This window comes from Micromys minutus, assembly GCF_963924665.1.
Source record: "Micromys minutus genome assembly, chromosome: 4".
NCBI lineage: Eukaryota > Metazoa > Chordata > Mammalia > Rodentia > Muridae > Micromys > Micromys minutus.
The window spans coordinates 19,796,072-19,803,188 of NC_137973.1; the positions used below are offsets into that span (position 1 = coordinate 19,796,072).

Sequence of the window (7,117 nt, forward strand, 5' to 3'; positions counted from 1 at the left end):
TGTACCTGGTTTAATGTGGAGATCTTTGGTCCACTTGCACTTGAGCTTTGTACAATAAGATAAGAAAGAAATTATTTTCATTCCTCTGCATGCTGACTGCCAGTTGAACCAACACCTTTTATTGAAGAGGATATCCTTTTCCCATTGAATGTTTTTAGCTCGTTCTGTCAAATATCAAGTGACCATAGCTGTGTGGGTTCATTTCTGGGTCTTCAATTCTGTTCCATTGATCTACCTAGCTATCTTTGTACCAATACCTTGTGGTTTTTATCACAATTGCTTTGCAATATAGCTTGAGGTCAGGGATGTTGATTCCCCCAGAAGTTCTTTTATTGTTGAAAATAGATTTAGCTCTTCTAAGCTTTTTGTTATTCCAGATGAATTTGCAAATTGCTCTTTCCAACTCTCTGAAGAACTGAGTTGAAATTTTGATGGGGATTGCATTGATTCTCTAGATTACCTTAAAAAAAGATGACCATTTTTACAATGTTGATGTCTTTTTTTCTAATTTCTTTCCTAGCATGTTTATCCTTTGAGTAGAGAAAGGCTACTGATTTATTTGAATTAATTTTATAACCAACTATTTTGTTGAAGTTGTTTATCAGCTGTGGGAGTTCTCTGGTGGAATTTTTTATGTCACTTAAGTATACTGTCATATTATCAGCAAACAGTAATATTTTGATTTCTTCCTTCCTTTGACTTCCTTTTGTTGTCTAATTGCTCTGGCCAGGACTTTCAGTACTATATTCAATAGGTAGGGAGAGAGTGGGCAGCCTTGCCTAGTCCCTTACTTAAATGGGATTGTTTAAAGTTTCTCACCATGATGTTGGCTACTGGTTTACTGTATATTGCTTTTACTATGTTTACGTATGAGCCTTGGATGCCTGATCTTTCCAAGACTTAACATGAAGGGGTATTGAATTTTTTTCCAATGCTTTCTCAGCATCTAGTAAGATGATCATGTGTTTTTTTTTCTTTAAATTTGTTTATATGGTGGACTACATTGATGGATTTATGTATATATTATCATCCCTGCATCCCTGGGATAAGCCTATTTGATCATGATGAATGATTGTTTTGATGTGTTCTTGGATTCAGTGTGCAAGAATTTTATTGAGTAATTTTGCATCCATGAGCCTGAGAAAAATTAGACTGAAGTTCTCTATATTTGTAGTGTCTTTGTAAAGTTTAGGTATAAGCGTAATTGTCTCTTCAAAGAACAAATAGGGTAGAGTTCTTTCTGTTTCTATTTGTGAAATAGTTTGGAGAGTATTGGTATTAGGTCTTCTAAGAAATTTTGATAGAAATCTGCACTGAACCCATCTCGTCCTGAGATTTTATTGCTTGGGAGGCTTTGATGACTGCTTCTATTTCTTTAGGTGTTATGGGCATGTTTAGATGGTTTGTCTGATTCTGGTGTAACTTTGGTACCTGGTATGTGTCTAGAAATTTTCTCTAGGTTTGCCAGTTTTGTTGAATATAGGCTTTTGTAGAAGTATCTGATGATTTCTTGAATTTCCTCAATTTTTGTTGATTTCTGATCTTGTTAATTTGAATATTCTCTCTGTGTCCTTTCGTTTGTCTGCTTAAGGTTTTATCAATCTTGTTGATTTTCTCAAGGAACCAGGTCCTGGTTTTACTGATTCTTTGTATAGTTCTTTCTGTTTCTAATTCGTTGATTTCTGTTCTGAGTTTGATTATTTCCTGCTGTCTACTCCTCTTGGGTGTATCTGTTCCTTTTTGTTCTAGAGCTTTCAGCTCTGCTGTCAAGCTGCTAAAGAATGCTCTTTCCAGTTTCTTTTTGGAGGAACTCAGAGTTTTGAGTTTTCCTCTTAGAACTGCTATCATTGCATCCCATAAATTTGGGTATGATGTGCTTTCATTTTCATTAAATTCTAAAAAATCCTTAGTTTCTTTCTTTATTTCTTCCTTGACCATGTTATTATTAAGCAGAGCATTGTTCAGCTTCCATGTGTATGTGGGCTTTATGTTGTCTTTGTTGTTATTAAAGACCAGCCTTAGTCCATGGTGATCTGATAGGATGCATGGGAGTATTTCAATCTTCTTATATCTGTTGAGGCCTGTCGTGACTAATTATATGGTCAGTTTTGGAGAAGGCTCCATGAGGTGCTGAGAAGAAGGTGTATTCTTTTGTTTTAGGATGAAATGTCCTGTAGATGTCTGTTAATTCCAATTGGTTCATAACCTCTGCTAGTCGCTCTGCATCTCTGTTCAGTTTCTGCTTCCATGATTTGTCCATTGATGAGAGTGGGGTGTTGTACTCTCCCACTATTATTATGTGTGGTGTAAAATATTCTTTGAGCTTTAGTAAGGTTTCTTATGAATTTGGGTGCCCTTGTTTTTGTAGCATAGATGTTCAGGATTGAGAGTTGATCTTAATAGATTTTTCCTGTGGTGAGTAAAAAGTATCCTTCTTTATTCCTTTTGATAACATTTGCTTGAAAATCTATTATATTTGATATTAGAATAAGGCAATTAGATTGTTCCTGGGTGTTTGGCTCTTTGCGTGTAGGCAATGAGTTTTGATGTCAGTGAGTTGGTTCTATTTCTGTGACCTTGGGTTGGAGAGCCCTTTCGAGGCTGTTCTGGATGCTCAGGCTTCTGCAGGTAAACCCTGAGTCCTGGTGGTGGTGACCAGGCTCTCTCTCTCTCTCTCTTATGGACTCAGCTTGGAGAGTCCTTGTAAGGCTGTTCTGGGAGCTCAGCTGTCTATGTGTCGGTTCTGTATCCTGATGGCACTCACCCAGCCCTCTCTCTGGGGTGGGAATGTGTGATGAGATCTTTAATGCTGAAAAATATTGTATTGCACAGACAGACTGTTGGCCAAAATGCTGACAGTGGGGTATATGATTTGAATCACATTCTGTCCTGGCTGTAAATTTTTAAATCCACAGACACAATATACCTACCTTGCTGTACTAGGAACAATTTCTGGTGCTTTCAGGGCAGTTAAATGAGGCAGAAGATTCAGAATGGGATAGAGAACTATTTCATTCACTATGGGATGATCTGCACACACGTGTCTGCATTAAATGAGATCATCAAGAGCTTATGGAACTCACTGAGCAGATTCCAGGAAACTAGACCAACAAAGTATTCAAATCCATGGGAACACAATTTCTGAATGAACATAACGAGTTTGAACATTTTCAGAGATCCATTTGATTGCACAGCAACTTCTTTGGCTCACCTTTACACACCATTATATAAAGAAATGTTTCCCTAGAAGACATCGGAAAAATCCAGTCTGGGGTCAAGTCTTTAGACAAAACAGGATTTTGAAGATTTAAAGCAGTCAATGAGTGTTGAAAATGTTTATCAGCACGCAAGGACTGCTGGGAAAGCCCCCATCTTTAAGCGCGTTTGGCTGGCCCACTGGCGCTTGGAAGTAGAGAGGCTCTTCTGTCGTTGTTCTCAAAGGTGTGGTGACTGTGGCTTCAGAATTTTTGAGTGTGAGAAACTTTACAGAGAGCCACAATGGATGAAAATGGAGATAATGAAAAAATGGCTGTGGGGAGCCGAATGCAGACTCCATTACAAGATGGCGCTGGCTCCCTCACGGTTTGAGGTAAACAACTCCATATATAGCAATGCTCTTGTCAGCTAAGGCGCTGCACCCTGCTCATACGCAGTACATAACCTATCTCCGGCCAATCCCGAGGCCTCTGGTGTCAGCAGACTGGTGACAACCAATCATGGCAAGCCCGTATGCGCTTCTCCCTATATAAGGGGACAGCTAGGGTAGTTCGGGGCCCCTCGCTTCCTGCTCTCCCCTTCAACCAAGAGGCTCCCACAATAAAGCGTGATCTGAGAAGAATCCTCTGGTGGTGGTCATCTTTCCTCGCTGGTCGAGGAGCGCGCCGCAAATGGCTGCTCTGGAGGCCAAAATCTGTCATCAAATTGAGTATTATTTTGGAGACTTCAATTTGCCACGGGACACGTTTTTAAAAGAACAGATCAAATCGGATGAAGGCTGGGTACCTTTGGAAACAATGATAAAATTCAACAGGCTAAACCGGCTGACAACAGACTTTAATGTAATTGTGCAGGCGCTGAACAGATCTAATGCAAAACTCATGGAAGCGAGTGCAGACAAAACTAAAATTAGAAGATCACCAAGCAGACTGCTCCCCGAAGTGACGGACGAGTATAAGAATGACATGAAAAACAGATCTGTTTATATGAAAGGCTTCCCAACTGATGCCACCTTGATGATATAAAAGAGTGGCTAGATGATAAAGGCCAAATACTGAATATTAAGATGAGAAGAACATTGCACAAAACATTTAAGGGGTCAATATTTGCTGTGTTTGATAGTATTCAGTCTGCAAAGAAGTTTGTGGATGCCCCTGACCAGAAGAAGTACAAGGACACTAACCTGATAATACTCTTTAAGGAAGATTACTTTGCAAAAAAAAAAAAAAAAAAAAAAAAAAAAATGAAGAGAGAAAGCAGAGCAAAGTAGAAGCTAAATTAAAAGCTAGACAAGAACATGAAGGAAAACATAAGCCAGGTAGTGATGAAACAAGAGCTCTAGAAGGAAAGACGGGATGCTTACTGAAGTTTTCAGGTGACTTGGATGACCAGACCTGTAGAGAAGATTTACACTTCCTTTTCTCAAATCATGGTGAAATAAAGTGGATTGACCTTGTCAGAGAAGCAAAAGAGGGAACAATTCTCTTCAAAGAAAAGGCGAAGGAAGCACTTGAGAAAGCCAGAAGTGCTGATAACGGTAACCTACTGTTAAGGAACAAAAAGGTGACTTGGAAAGTACTAGAAGGACATGCGGAAAAAGAAGCAGTGAAAAAAATCACAGATGATCAGCAAGAATCCCTAAACAAATGGAAGTCAAAAGGAGGCCATGAAGCAGGCAGATTTAAAGGAAGTCATGTTTTTACAGCAGCCCATAGATTTAAAGGAAAGGGAAATAGACTGCCCTATGCTGGGGCACCCAAAGGAAGAGGGCAGTATCAGGGAAGAAGATAATTCGATGGTGATCATCGTTGTGGACCAATGAAAAGACGATGAGACCAAGAAGAACCCGCATCAAAGCATAAGAAAAGAGAGAATGGTGCTAGAGACAAGTAGTTTATTTAGTAAGCAGTGTTTTTATTCCTTAGTTAGATTTTAAGCTGCTTTTTGTCTTCAGAAGCCTTTAAAAAGAAAAGCGAATTAGGTCCACTTCAATGTCCACCTGTATAAAAGGAAAAGTTTTTTGTTTTACTTGTCTTCTTTTTGTTGTTATCCAAATGAAAGTTTTTTCAAATGTATAGTTCTGTTTGTGTTTGGATGATTAAAATATGAAAAGGAAGATTCTTCCTCTTAGTTGCCTTTGTAATATGAGAATTTATTAGTACAGACTTGTAAAATGTATACTGTATAAAAATTTTAAAAACATATATCAAAAAATGAAACTAAGGTAGACATTGCCTTCCTCTCAAGATGTTTACTGTCTACTGAAAGAACCCCATATCAATAAAAAATTATATAATATATAATTAAAACATGATACAGTGAATATGAAATTTAAAAGGGAGTATGAGAATGCCGATAAAATAGTCTTCATCAATCAACAAGACAAAGACAATAAATTACCATTGATCTAAGATCTATACTGCAAATAGTTTAACTAGGTAAGGAAATAAAATATACAAAAGTTTTATAAGATATGGAAACACTGGGACATGCAAAGACCAATAAAGAATCCAAGTTCAGTCTTGAATATATGTAATGGAAATAACCTTCAGTGCAAGAAAACAGCCAGATACTTGGGTACTCATACTGTAGCCCCATGGTAGATATTTTTGTAAAGCCACACTAGCATGAATAACACAATTCTGCTCCTTGGTGATTACAAGTCTGCTGGGATCTGATAAGAACCATTAAATACTTTTATGAACTTTTATCTCTTTGGTCTCCTTTGAGTACAGAGTGAGTTCCTAGAAGTCTATAATCAAGCAGGTGTCCCATTTCACCTCCACGGGGTTCAAGCTCTGATCTGGAGAGATACACACAAAGAATCACTTTTCAGTCCATGCAGAATGAAAGTACAGGACCTGCTCGAGCAAAGCGAACCCATCTTATAAATGAGGCTTTATAAAGAAGCTTTGATACCGACAGACTGACAGAAGTCATTCTCTATATTGGCTAATTTTCATAGTGGTAGTTGACACAGGAATGAACACAGGGCATTAACAAACTCACTTTATTGTTGTAAAACTCTGTTGAAGACCTCAAGAAAAGGTGAGCTTTCAACCTTATAAATACTTCTTCCAAATGATTAGGAACCACCCACCATAAAAGTAACCATTTTTAAAGTTCACATGAAAACTAAGAGTACTTAGACTGATGCAACTGAGATGACATTAACTTTTTTTCTGCCCCAGAGGACATACATCATCAAGCATCTATGTACAAGTGATTATGGTAAGTATTTTTTTGCCACAAGCAAAGAATGTCAGCCGCTAATAACTAAACAAAAGGAAGAAGATGAGAGAGAAAACTTCACTAGAGAGGGATGTTTTCATTTCCTTTGAGCATTGGTCCTTATCGAATCTCCAAGCATTTGGGGTAGCCTTGCAGAGAGTGTATGTGGACAACTTTCAACTTCTTTTGCCTGTGAGACGGGAAAAGGATGCTAAGAACATGCTAAGAACAGAGGTTGTAAGAATAATCCTTAATTGAATCTCAGCCACCACCACCAGGAACAAGAAAAAAAAAGGTATATGTTAGTTGGGTTCTTCACAATGGGAAGAACATACTTGCCAAAAGAACAGAAGTGCTTTCCAGAAAATTCTGGAACCCATCAGTATATATCAAATATGAAGGCCTGATATCTTCAGCAACTGTTCAAAAGAAAGTAGCCTGGTCGTCTGGCTTTAAGGAGCCAAAGAACACTTCTCCCCTAATCGAGGAACAGTAATGTGCCTTCCCTTCTTCCTTTGAAACTCACTGTATTGAACCCCCTTCTCTAGCATCAGCTGGCCCTTGTTCACTTGTGACAGAAAGTGGATAGTAAATGCCCTTAGCTTCCTGAATGAAAGTCCAAGGGTAGAAGAGCATTTCAATAATAACCAAGTCCCCTGGGTGATTTGTG

The 7,117-nt window shown here is 38.3% G+C and overlaps 1 pseudogene across 1 annotated transcript; it reads left to right on the plus strand.

The window, feature by feature from the left end:
• Positions 1–3,887: 3,887 nt before the first annotated feature.
• Positions 3,888–5,109, plus strand: LOC308419933 (lupus La protein homolog; annotated as a pseudogene). Its single transcript has one exon. The product of its transcript is annotated as a lupus La protein homolog (transcript).
• Positions 5,110–7,117: the final 2,008 nt, after the last annotated feature.